The sequence below is a fragment of the Microcebus murinus genome, chromosome 9 (assembly GCF_040939455.1).
Source record: "Microcebus murinus isolate Inina chromosome 9, M.murinus_Inina_mat1.0, whole genome shotgun sequence".
NCBI classification, from domain to species: Eukaryota; Metazoa; Chordata; class Mammalia; order Primates; family Cheirogaleidae; genus Microcebus; species Microcebus murinus.
In genome coordinates, this window is record NC_134112.1 from 15814645 (window position 1) to 15828913 (window position 14269).

Genomic DNA, 14269 nt, shown 5'->3' on the forward strand with positions numbered 1-14269 from the left:
GTTGGCCAGAGGTTGCCCCTGGTTCATTGCCATGTGGGCTTTTTAGATATGTCTTTAAAGCTAGCAAGAGAGAGAGTCTGCTAGCAAGATAGAAGTCTTGTAATTGTTTGGGTAACTTAATCAATGCAATTTTTCTACTCATTAGAAGCAAGTCACTAGGTCCAGCCCACACTAAAGGTGAGGCCATCACACAAGGGTGTGAACACCAGGAGGTGCAAACCACTGGCAGCCATCTTGGAAATTGGCCTTTATAAACTTTAACCCACAAGCACCTTTTCCTTTTGCCTTAAGATTTCTTTGTTTCTACCACATCCTATTAGCTCCTTTGGCCTGAAATCTACTAAACCAAGAAATTCACAAACATGTAAGAAAATAGCGACAATTGTCTTAATATAAGCAAAATTGACAAAAATTATAAAATCAAGTCACAGAAGTAGGCATAGAAAATGACATCCGTACAGCAATGATTTTCATATAAACCATGCAAATTTGTACAAACGTGCTGTGCTTGGTCAGCACAGCACATTTTTTTGTGTGTTTTAAATATGAATGGCTTTCTTTCAAGCATGTGCCCTCTAGTTCTCTACCAGCCCCTCTCTGCTCCTTGGTATCTTACAACTCTGTGTGCCTTTCTCAGGTTTATGTAAGTAACCAGCCTGGCCCCAAATCACTTTAGTTGGGACTTTCTGTGGTGTAAGATCACTTGGCAAAAGTTGTTCAGATATGCTGTGTATTTGCGATGCCTCCATTTCCCAGTTTCTTTAGGACAGAAGCCTTTTACGACCTCTTTACTGCTCTGGAAAAGGATATTGAGGAACTGCACATCACTTTCATTGTTTTTTATTTTTATTTCAGCATATTACAGAGCTACAAATGTTTAGGTTACGTATATTGCCCTTGCCCCGCCTGAGTCAGAGCTTCAATATGTCCATCCCCCAGACGGTGCACATTGCACCCATTAAGTGTGTATTTACCCATTCCCTCCTCCTGCCTCCCACCTGCCTGACACCTGATGAATGTTATTACTGTATATGCACTTAAGTGTTGATCAGTTAATGCCAATTTGATGGTGAGTACATGTGGTGCTTGTTTTTCCATTCTTGGGAGAGTTCATTTGGTAGAATGGATTCCAGCTCTATCCAGGATAATACAAGAGGTGCTAGATCACCATTGTTTCTTATAGCTGAGTAGAACTCCGTGGTATAGATATACCACATTTTATTAATCCACTCATGTTGTATTGATGGGCACTTGGTTGTTTCCATATCTTTTCAGTTGTGAATTGTGCTGCTATAAACATTCCAGTGCAGATGTATTTTTTATAGAATGTCTTTTTTCCCTTTGGGTAGATGTCCAGTAATGGGATTGCTGGATCAAATGGTTCTACTTTTAGCTCTTTGAAGTATGCCCGCATTACTTTCCACAAAGGTTGTACTAGTTTGCAGTCCCACCAGTAGTGTATGAATGTTCCTGTCTCTCTGCATCCATGTCTTTGGCTAAATCTTTTAGCTCACTAATATGTTTTTCAGCTTTGTTCATTTTACTGTTTATCCCACCTCTATTTTTTAAATTGCATGATTAATTTTTAAATCTTGTAGATCTCTATTTGAGTCTTTGATGGATACAAAATCTTTCTGAACTTCTCTGGAATTGAGAACAGGAGTTCTCCACATTTAGACATTTTCTAAAGTTTCACTTAGTTTTTTTCTCTATTAGCTTTATTTACTTCAAGCTAGTTCTTCCATTTTGAATTTTTTAAAATTTTGGAGCCTCTGTTACTTTATGGTTTTTCCACAAAAGTATCCTGATTACTGGTTGTGTACTCATCTTTATTTATATTTCCCTGCCAACCTTGTGGAAGGGAAAACTTACTATGAGCCAATAAAAGTGCCAATAGAAGGTGTGGATAGTTCTGTGAGGCTAGAGACTCAGAAGTTTGGTTTCATCAATTTGCAGGGTCATGCGACTTTCTCCAGAAGGGCTCGCTCCCCTGGATAGAGTAGAACAAAAGGGGGATTGTTCCTTGTCTTTTAACTAAGGGTCCAGTAATATTCAGAGTGGATGTGGCAGGAGGAGAGGACATAGGTAAACTGAGGTGCTAGTGAGAAGGTAGAGATAAGATCGATTGTCAGGTTCAGCTGTTGATGAAAGGGCAGGGAGAGATGAGGAGTCAAGGAGAGGGAGGTCTCTGAGGGTAAAGACCGGTGGGAAGGAAGAAGGTCTTCTGAGAAGTAGAAGGTGAGGAGAGTATGGTGAGAATGTGGGTCATTCTATGGTTTCTGAGACCTAACTAAGCACATTCTTGAGGCCAAAAACTGAACCAGATGGTCTTTGAACTTCAGGAGAGAAGAGGAAGACCCAAAGAATTATTTCTATTTCATTTAATTATATCTTCATGAATGCCTCAGGTCAAAACAGGGGGATAAAAGGAATGCAGTAATTATTGACTCACAATTTTTCCAATTTCTGTCCCTATTATCTTATTGTCTAAAGGAAATCTATTTGAAAGTGACCATTAATTGGGGCCTGAGAAGTGCTGACTATATAGAAGGATGGGAATGCTAATCTATTAGACATGCCCTCAATTACCACTCAGATATAATGTGACTATGAGCCATCACTGGTTGGAATATTTGCAAGGTGCTTGTGCCACAGGAAATATCCTATTACATATTTATTTCAGTATATTTTAACAAAACGCTATGTGATGGAATAATCTGATACCAGGTGTAATGTTTAAAGATACGTCAAAGAGAGGATGACTTAGCCTAGAGGTTTTGAAACACTATGGAAAAATGGAAATCTTGGGCTGTTCTCATTAACTGTTGTGGATAACCACCATATTTCCCAATGTGCAAAGTATGCAAATTGTGGAAGATTCAAAAAAAAATTTGGAAAACGGCAACAAAAAAAGCATATAAGTGATTTTTCTTCCACACCAGATTATTAGAGTTTACCTTGATTTTCTATTGGACACTTAAAAATTATTATCTACAATTCACATAGAAACTAGAGTATACTGTATTCTGTCTGTGTTTTGATTGCATAGCTGTCATTTTTGAAAGCTTCATTAACTTTTTTCAACCTAGAAAGCATGTGACCTTAGAATCCTGAATGAGTAAAAGCTACCTTAGCTTTCCTTTGTTCTTGGATCACTTTACAACATTATTCAGATTTTCTAGCCTCTTCCTACAGGATTGGTGCTCTGATCTTAGGGAAAAAAGAAAAAAGCTTAACAACTGAAACAAGATCAGTTGCCAATCTAAGCAGCTTTTCAATATATCTTGAACTGGGCTGGTGAAGTTCAGTAATTAGCATCATAAACACATCATTTTCTTTGCTTTGCTGGTTTAGAATGTTTATGTACTCCATGGGTGTAAGTTTTTTGTAAGTCCACCCTTGTACTTTATTTTCAATCCCATCAGCAAAATGTAGCTGAATTGGCCTTAAAATATGTCTTCTGATAGAACTAGGTATCCTCCAAATTACTGACTCCAAACTTTTGCCACTCAATCCAGGGCATAATCATTTAGGAAAAAGACACTGTTTGAACCAGTCAAATGTAAATGTTTAATAATTCGGTAACACAAAAGCACTGCTTGGTTTGATTTAGTTCATAGTCTTCCAGCTGCAAAACCATCTCAAGCAACTATGTAGTAGAAGTTCCAGCCAACTTAAATGCTTTTGTTTTTTAAATAAGGGAAAATAAAAATTAAAAATTATAAAGCAAATTGTAAGTTCTTCTTAGTACCTTAAACTATCTCAGGTTCCCAGAAGGATAGAAATGCATAGCTGGCTTTGATGAACCCAAACCAATAGGGTGGTGACAGGAACTGATGGAAAAGCTGGGGACAGACTTCTAGAATCCTTGTCCGCACATGCTGATTAGCTACACACACACACACACACACACACACACACACACTAAATCCCTTTATTTTAGTTTTTTTAACTCCAGACTTTTAGCCTTGCTCAATTTATTTTTCCCAGTTGCCAGAGGACATTTTCATTTACATACATTTGCATATTCTGTTCCACACCCGGAACTCATTGGGACTAAACCTGAATGCATCTCTGCTCATCCCAATCCTACTTCCAAATAGAACTTGATAATGTAGTTTCCATTCCAAATAAGGGAAAGCATTCAGTTATAGAGGCTGTAAAATGTGTATTTCTCTGGTTCTCATCTCAGTCAGGTATTTTCTTTGTGGAACCCCTTGAGAAATTCATTCAGTGAGACAGAGCTGTTGGATGCAGTGATCTCTGAGGCATACATGTTATTTCTGAACCAAAATTCTCTCAGACTATTCAGAAAGGGAAGGAGAGGTTTAAGGTTTGTCTTGTGGTTCTCTTTCGCTTTACTGCACTTTGTAATAAACGATCTGGTCGAAAGACCAAGTTCCGATGAAGTGGCACAGAACTGTATGTCATCCCATAGCCTCAGACAGAAGCCTTCTCTGTTTTTATTTTAAGCATACCATAACGTGGGCTCCCATCACAATCTTTGAGAATCGAAATATAACAACACACAACTGATGTTTAGATTGCCTATAAACCACAAAAGACTAGCCACAATGCCAGCAATCTTTCTCCTTCCTTAGCTCCAGCCAAGTGTTCTGAAAGCTATATCCTAGAATTATAATGTAGAAGATTATTGATTTCTGGGGTAAAAAAAAATGGTTTTAGAAGAAAATGACTGATTAGTTCTAATGCAGTATGGGGTAATAGAAAGTGCCTTAGACAGCAATTTTAGCCATTTTCCCATGCCCATAACTAAATGTGCAATTAAGATCAAATCATTTGGAGCCCTTCATTTAACAGATGACAAGTTTAATGTTAAAGGCAATGAGCTTTTTTATCTGTAAATGAAAAAGTCACGTGCTTGAATTTCATGATCTATAATACCTTTCTATAATTCTAAACGTTTTATTTTTGTTTTGGGAGGTGTTCCATCACTGATGTAAAAAATATTAGTTGCTTAATAACCTCCATTTCAAAGACAAAGGACTTCTCAGGAAATCATTTTTCTTAATTCATAGGAAAATTAATATTGTACTACCAAGAAATGATTTTCTTGGTTAATTACCTTTAGAACTGATTGACAGGAAAGGATGTGCAATTCTTCCTGGAAGACTTTCGGGACTAGGATATAGGTGCTCTTCAATGACCGTGGGATAGAGAGTAATCAGATTTCTAATGGTAACAAAGCAGCAGGGCTCTGAAAACAGGCAATGGGAACTTATCACTTGTTGCCACTAATGTTCACTAGAGCCGCCCCCCCCCAACCCCACCTGCAGAGGACCAGGGCAGGTATGGTGGTTTTAGGGAAAATCAGGGGATGGGCTACAAGCTAGCTGTTGAGAAGTGAGTTAAGAAGCAGTAGATAATGCATAGCTTATTTCAGCTATGACTTTGGATTATTTGTGAACGTCTTTCTCCTCTGGTTAGTTGAGAATTGACTATATGTCTATATTACTATCTATCCAAAACAAATTTGACACTTCGTCAAGATCATTTCCAGCCTGATCATTTCATGATCCTCAAATTCATGCTCAAATCTGTAGTTAAGAGATGGATAGAGATATTTCCATAAGAAAGAACACTGGTATACAGTGGAATTATAAGAGAAGCATCTTTTACTGAATTGGAAGCTCTATTTAAATAGCATTTGCTGTTCAATTGCACATACCCCTAGTTCTATAGCAAACAATAATGACACCAGGTACTTTATTTTATTTTTTAGAATTTCAACAGATTTAGGGAGTACAAGTGGGATTTTTGTTACACAAATAAATTGTTTAATGGTGTAGTCAGAGCTTTTAGTCACCTGAATAGTATACATTGTACCCATTAGGTAACTTTTGATCCCTTACCCCCATGACCCCTGTTTCCCAATTACTTTTTTAAAATTTAAGCATATTATGGGGGTACAAATTTTAAGGTTTCAAATAATGCCCTTTCCACCCCTCCCCCCACAAGTCTGAGTTTCCAGCGTGACCATCCCCCAGGTGGTGCACATCTCACTCATTATGTATGTATACACCCACCCTACCCCCTCCCACCTGCCCAATACCCTATTACTGTAGTTCCTATGTGTCCACTTAGGTGCTGCTCAGTTAATACCAGTTTGCTGGTGAGTATATGTGGTGCTTGTTTCTCCATTCTTGGGATACTTCACTTAGTCGTATGTGGAGAGATAGGAACACTCCTACACTGCTGGTGGGACTGCAAACTAGTTCAACCTCTTTGGAAAGCAATATAGAGATACCTTAAAGTGATACAAGTGGATCTATCATTTGATCCAGCAGTCCCATTGCTGGGCATCTACCCAAATGATCCAATGACACTCTACAATTACTTTTTAAGAAAGGATTTGTAGATCATCCCCTTGGCATTGGGCTGCTAGGATGCTTGAAACCATCCACACCCAGGTCTCTGAAACCAAAATGTACTGCTTTAATCCATATAAGGTGATTTAATCCATGCAGAGTAATCCTCTGTGTAGTAGAAGGATTTGCAGGCATTAAGGTTCTAGTTTATTTTTGAAACAAGATTAGGTGTTGCCATAAAGGAATGTTATTCTTTTGTGGATACAAAAAGGGAATGGTCACTGAGATAAAGAGATAGAGAAGATGTTCTTTCACTGTGGCGGTTGAGTACAGAAGGTGAGCAGGAGAGAGGTAATCCTGCTGAGACTGGAAATCCCTCCAAATTCAGCCACCCTGGGGATCTTGTAAAAATGGCACTGTGTATAAACTCAAATAGTCTCTTAATTATAAGACTGAAGCTGTAGGGGGCACCAAGCCTACAATAGCATAGAAGTATCATGGTTGAAAGTGACACCAAGAAGAGATTTCTTTTCCCTGTGGAGAAACTATGGCCAGACAAGTGATGGATGGCAGTGGTGCTTGTAGATCACCAAAGCGCCGGTCTGTAGTGGTCACCAACCACAGCACCGGCCTGGCACTCAGAAACAATACGGCACAGCATGGCCCCTAACTGGGTGGCTCCGTTCCCTGTGTTTCAACAGTGACACCGTGTGGTAGCAATTGTAAAACTGAATGGCCTTCACCACTGACAGCAGGGTTTCTGGTTCTCCTTCTGAGGGAGTGAGCATCCCTGGGAGATTTGGAGTTCTTCCTGGAAGAATGACTATAATCCAAACGGACTATGCCACTATCTGAAAGGAAACCTTTCCTTTCCTCCTCTTCAAAATGGAGAATAATTCAAAAAAGGATTACTCCTCTACTTCCTTCCTTTAGGAATTATCTCCTCATTCAACAGGGAAAAATCAGGATTCATAGTTTGAGGGCTCAGAAATGTCCAGTATGAAAGGCAACACAATCCAATCTACAACTCCAACCTAACTGCCAAATAATCTCTCAGCAGTAAGCACCTTAGAGTAGAAGCTAAAAGCTTAGGTTTTTGCCTCAGATCTACCTGGGGGTTTAAACCATTTACTATCTATGACTTTGAAAACGTTATTTAACTCTGGGCCTCACCTTTCCTACCTGTGGCATGGGAAGGAAACAACACACTTCACAGAGAGATTTTGAGAGTCTAACGCATTAATTCACATAAGGTGTTTATGTCAGTGCTGGACCCAGTAAACTGACATTTGCTGAATGTGATGGCATGTTTACCTTTTTCAGTGTCTTGAGTTTTTCTTGCTCTTGGATCCTCCCTTACATTCATTGATTCAAGATTTGTTCCATAATTCTGCAACCAGATCTTGATTCCTGTATTATTTCTTGTTATAACTTTACATTTCTGAAATACACTTCAATATGAATTACATTTTATTAGTGTTTTGGAGTGAATAGTCATAGCTCGAAACCTTTTGGTGAAAACAGTTATGCAGAGCTCATGAAGTCAAATACTTCTAGGGCCCAGTCAGGAGTATAGATAATTAAAGCAGATGAGATGAGAAAAATGAGCAGTGGCTCATTTGAAGAATGCATGTTCCTCTATGGGAGTGGCCTCGTTCAACAGAGACAAGCCACAGTGTTGTCTGATATTCTCTTTTTCAAGAGAAGTTTTATAGTATGGAATTCTCTAATCTTAAATATTGGCCAATAATTCAAATTTTTGATGGACCAATTAAAGCGCATTTGAGGGCTAGACCCAGGCCATGCCAGTTTACAACCTCTACCTCACTTTCCTGGGGAATACAGCTTTGGATGAATGCCACCTACTGGTAAGAACTATAATTAAGAGATAATAAGAAAAAAAATACAATGTATGATTATAATGAAAAGTATTAAATGGCAGTATATGTCTTTTAACCTTTTCTTTAAAAATTAGCCATAAATGCTAGTGAAGTCCCTTAGTTTTGGGAACTTCTTTAATCACGCGCAGTGGCACTATACTTTATTTCACTTTCATGACCCAAGTGGCTGTAGAGGGCTGCCTAGTCGTGCAGATCTCTTGTGTTCTATCCTACAGCTTCCAGAAGTTCAATTGCCTTAAATTCTGGATTATCTGCTATTGGGAACTATTATCCTAAAACTACATCCTACTTTTTACCTTATCTAGAACTGATATAAAGTAAGATTAAGGAAAAAAGGAAAGAAATGATGAGGTTAATGATGGGTGAAGGCATGAAAAATCAGACCTATGCACCATCCTTGTCCGATTCGTTTTCCTTTATTTTTACTGAATAACTATCCTAGGTTGTAAAATTGAGTTTTCTTGTAACATTGTTTATCTTATTTCTTTATATCTTAAAATATTTTTTTGCATATTCATAAGCCCAAGATTATGGCCTACCAACAGACCAGAGGTCAACAAATTATAGCCTGTGGGCCAAATATAGCCTCGTGCCTGTTTTTTGAATAAATTTTTATTAGAACACAGGCATGCTCAATTGTTTACATATTGTCTGCAGATGCATTCTTGCTGCAATGGCAGGGTTAAGTAGTTGTGACATAGTGCCTACAAAGCCTAAAATATTTACTGTGTAACCCTTTAGAGAAAAATTACCAACCCCTGCAATAGAACTTTTTTTATTACTGTATGCATAGTATGTAGTTCCCATCCTTTTGCTTGTAATCTTTTGGCATATTTATGTTTTAAGTATGTCTCCTTTAAATAAAATATTACTGGATATTATTTAATTTAGTCTTAATTTTTATTTAACTGGCAAATTCAGTTAAATTTACAAATTCAGGTGTATTTTATTGTCTATTTTGTGATGTTTATTTCTCTTGTTTTCCCCTATACTTCATTTATTCATCTTTTCAAGGCTTTAATAATGTTTTGGTAAAAATTCATATTACCCAATAATACTTGGAAAGTTTTATAGTCTATTTCTGTTCTTTGAATAGTGTTAAACCTTTCACATGCATACATGCTTTGCAAAGTTCAGTGTTAATATCTTTATCTCTCACCTGAAAAATACGGATTCTGAGAAGACTTAATACCACATTGCCTCAGGGCTAGCATGTTATTATTTTAGTTCTGACTTATTTTTGTATTCATGAAACAAATTTTAAATAATAATTATGATATTTTATATAGTTAATTATTGTTTATATTGATCCTACTGTTTGTCAGTCCTTTATTTACCACTGTTTCTTGCTTCTTTGTTTTTCCTTTAAGTTGCATGTGCCTTTTATGGAAGCATTTTTTTTTCTTTTTTTGAGAGAGTTTCGCTTTGTTGCCCGGGCTAGAGTGAGTGCGGTGCAACCTCAAACTCCTGGGCTCAAGTGATCCACTTGCCTCAGCCTCCCGAGTAACCAGAACTACAAGCATGCACGAGCACACCTGGCTAATTTTTTTTTGTTTCTATTTTTAGTTGCCTGGCTAATTTTTTCTATTTTTTTTTAGTAGAGATGAGTCTCGCTCTTGCTCAGGCTGGTCTCAAACCCCTCACCTCAAGCGATCCTCCTTCCCTACCCTCTCAGAGTGCTAGGATTACAGGTGTGAGCCACCACACCTGGCCTGAGCTTACTTTTTAAGAGATGTTTACGTAACGGTCAGCCATACATGAAATTGGAATTTCAGAAGGGGAGGAGACAGAGGATGTGGAAGATGTGATATTTCAAGAGATAATCTTTCAAGAATTGGCCAAATCTAATCAAAATTATCAAGAAGCTTAAGAAGAGTAAAAAGCTCAAGCAGGGTAAATATAATGAAAAACACACTTTGACACATCACAGTCTAACTTCTGGAAATAAAAAAATAGCAAAATACTAAAAACACACATTACCACAAATCAGCAATAAGATACATAGCTGATGTCCTAAAAGAAATGATGGAAATTAGAAACAATATGTTGACTTCTTTAATGATAAAAATAACTATCAATTTAGAATTCTCTACCAAGTGAAAATATGCTGCAGAATTGAATGTGAAATTAAGATATTTCCAGACCAAAAAAACCTAAAAGTATTCATCATTGACAAATATTACAGTAAATAACACAGAGTTTTTCAGGCAGAAGGAAAATGACCCCAAAAAGAAACACAGAAGTGGAGGAAGGAAAAACAAATAGTGATGTTGGTAGACACGTGGATAAATCAAAAATAACACTGACTATAAAAAATTATATTTTGTGATGTTTACAATATATATTGAATTAAAATACATACTAATAATAACATAAAATGTCAATGGGAGTTAATAGAAGTTAAAAAAATCATAACACTTTCTCATTGCCTGAAAAGTGATAAGAATCCAGGTCTAAAACTGTCTTAAAGAGCCCTTTCAATAGATATAAAAATATAAGATATGACTTAATAACCTTTTTTCTATCTAATGTTCTATGAAACCATGGTATGTTTTACAATGGATAGCATCATAGAGTCAATAAAATGTGGTTCAGAAAATGTACCTCATAAAGTGATGACATAAAAAATATAAAGTGCTTCTTCTTTGCTGTGGACTTGGCAATTGCTACAATATGTTACCATACGCTAGCTTTATTTTAACCCTTGGAAGGGACTGGTAAGTGTTCTGCCAAGCACTGCCAAGCACAGTAAAGGAAATTGATTTCCTTTATTCCCAACCTCCTATTTCTTCATATGTGTGATTCCTACATACATGTTCTTAGCAACAGAGCAGCTGGCCTGAAATTCCAGTGTGTATAAAGCAATAAAAGCCTATAATTCACATTCTTAGTAGAATATTCTGTAACTTTGTCCACAAATTTGTCAATACATCTATGTGATACAAAAGTCCAGCTTCTGGTCATTTCTGCCCTGTTGAGCAGTAAGTATGGATTGAGAGGGAGAGAATCTATTTTGTAAACTATTCCCCATGAATGGGGTTACATTTTCATAATTATGTAGATCTCCCTGTCCAAAGTGACAAAAGAAAGACTTGAATGATATCCTACAGGATATCCATGACATGATGAATACTCTATATTTGTAGTACAAGATGGTTTGTGTAGCAAGCCAGTTCCTTTGTGCCCAACTATATTGCTATCATAAAAGACAGGCTCAGGGCATAACCCTAACAGTTTTGGGTTTCTACAGTCCCAACTTAATGTTTTATTCTCTCTTCCCTTGCTTATTTTATCCTCATTAGGTTCACACAGAGTTTAAATCTATTCCCCACCCAAAAACCCACAGGAATCAAGCAAATGTGTTTTGATGGATTTCCGTAGTTTCCTTTCAGAACCAGATGTTGGACAGCAGCCATCTTTGCAAAAACACTTGCTAGATGAGGTAGATTTAAAAAGGAAGGAAATTTGAAGACAAAATCAATCGGAAAAAAGCTTTTCAGCATATTCATAAGTAATAAATTTAATTATATACTAGATATTAAAATATCAAGGATTTGAAGTACATAATCAGTGGAATCAGCATGGATTTCCCCCTTGCTCAGGCCAACCTGGCCACAGCCACTGCTGAGTGCCCAGTCTTCCAGCAGCAGGGGCCAACACTGAGTCCCTGATATGGCACCCTCCCTCAGGTGGACTGTGCATTGGGGAAAAGGAAATAATCAGGCCTTTTGAAGATTGCTGGACACTGGCTCTGAATTGATACTAACTTCAAGAGAGCTAAAAGTGGCTGTGGTCCACCAGAGTAGGGGCTTTTACAGAGGTGAGGTGATCATTGGAGGTTTAGCTCAGATCCACTTTGCAGGAGGTCCAGAAGATCCCTGCACCCATCCTGCAAGGTTATTTCCACAGTTCCGGAATGTATCATTCAAATAGACATATTCAGACATTGGCAGAATTTCCAGCAGTTCTCATATGTTATTGGCACCAAAATTGCCTGGAGGGCTTGTTCAAACACAGATTGCTATGATTCCAATTCAGTAGGTCAGGAATGAGATCCAGGAATTTGCATATCTAACAAGTTTCTAAAGGAATTTAGAAAGTTTCCAGGAATTTGCATATCTAACAAGTTTCTAAATGCTGCTGATATTGCTGGTACGGGTGCCACTCTTTTAAGAACTACTTATTTAACCACAGGACTGATTACATTTTTTACTTTTGTGTTGATCTCTTGCCATAAGTTTGTAAAACTACAGAAGTGATATTTGGGAGAAAAGTGTATTGTATGATAGATGTATCAGTACAGGTATCCAGTCAATATCAGTGATGAGATGATTTGCGTGGTCTACAGATGCAAGAGCAATGAAGGAAATTTACATAATTCAGGAACTAAGGTTTAAGTTTTCTTGTTAAGAAAATCTTACTAAATTTGAAATAAATGCAACTTCTTTCAGCCCTTTTATTCTCTTCTGCAACATGAAGAGCCTCTGAAACCAGATGAAGTAGGAATGAAAATTTGTAAAATAGTAAATTGTAAAATATTTTCAATAAGAGTTAGATAAAGAAGTATGTATTTGTTTCCTGGGGCTACCATAATAAATTGTCATAAACTGGGCAGCTTAAAACAATAGAAATTTATTCTTGCACAGTCACGGATACTGGGAGACTGAAGTCAATGTGTTGGCAGGGCCACACTCCCTCTTAAGGTTGTAGGGGAAAATTCTTGCCTCTTCTAGCTTTTGGTAGTTCCAGGCATTCCTTGGCTTGCGGCAGCATAACTCCAATCTCTGCCTCTATCTATCTTCACATTGTATTTTTTCTTCTGTGTGTCTGAGTCTTTTCCTTTTCCCTTAAAGGCAACTGCCATTGGTCTTAGGGCCCATCTATCTGTCATCCTTTACTTAATTACATCTGCAAAGACTCTTTTGCCACATAAGGTCATATTCATGGGTACTAGGGGTTAGGGCTTTGACATGAAAATTTTAGCAGCAATTATTCAATCCACCACAAACCATAACTCATTTAGTCTGTAAAAATGAAATAATCTTTTCTACGTCATTTGGTATTTAATAAAGATTCATGTATTTAGAGTTTTGAGAAACACATAGTGGGGTATTATTGCAGTCAAACTACTATGTAGCTATAGAAAGAAAGGACAATAGTAATGATTTTGATACAATGCTTTTGCTAGAAAACATTTTTGATATGTGTTACTAAGGCAAAGCAAAAGCAAACATTTGCATCATAGATTGTTTGCAAAGTTGGCTACCAATGATTACTGCCATCCCAATGCATGCATGCCCTTCTTCACTGAAAGGGGAGTCTCTTTCCCTTCCCCCTAAATTTGGGCTGGCCCCTTTGACTTGTTTTTTTTTTTTTTTTTTTTTTAGAGACAGAGTCTCACTCTGTTGCCCAGGCTAGAGTGCCCTGGTGTCAGCCTAGCTCACAGCAACCTCAAACTCCTGGGCTCAAGTGATCCTTCTGCCTCAGCCTCCCAAGTAGCTGGGACTGCAGGCATGCACCACCATGCTTGGCTAATTTTTTCTATATATATTTTAGTTGTCCAGCTAATTCCTTTCTATTTTTAGTAGAGACAGGGTCTCGCTCTTGCTCAGGCTGGTCTCAAACTCCTGAACTCAAACAATCCACTCACCTCGGCCTCCCAGAGTGCTAGGGTTATAGGTGTGAGCCACCGCGCCTGGCCCCTTTGACTTGTTTTGACAAATTGAATATGGCAGATGTGATTTGCATGACTCATAGACTTAGGCCTTAAGAAGTTTTGGAGCATCTATTTTTACCCTCTTCAAAGATAGCTACCATGTGAAAGAGTTAAATACCCTACTGGAGAGAAAAGCCACATGAACTGAGAGAGGCACTGAAGGAAGAGAGATTATAAACAGACAGGCATGACTGGACCCAAGACCTTCCAGCCACCTCAGCTAGAATCATGAGTTAACCTCTGACTGAGCTGTCCCTACCAAACTATATGGACTAAGAAGACCCGGGCCCTGCCCAAATTGCAGAATTATGAGCAAATAAATT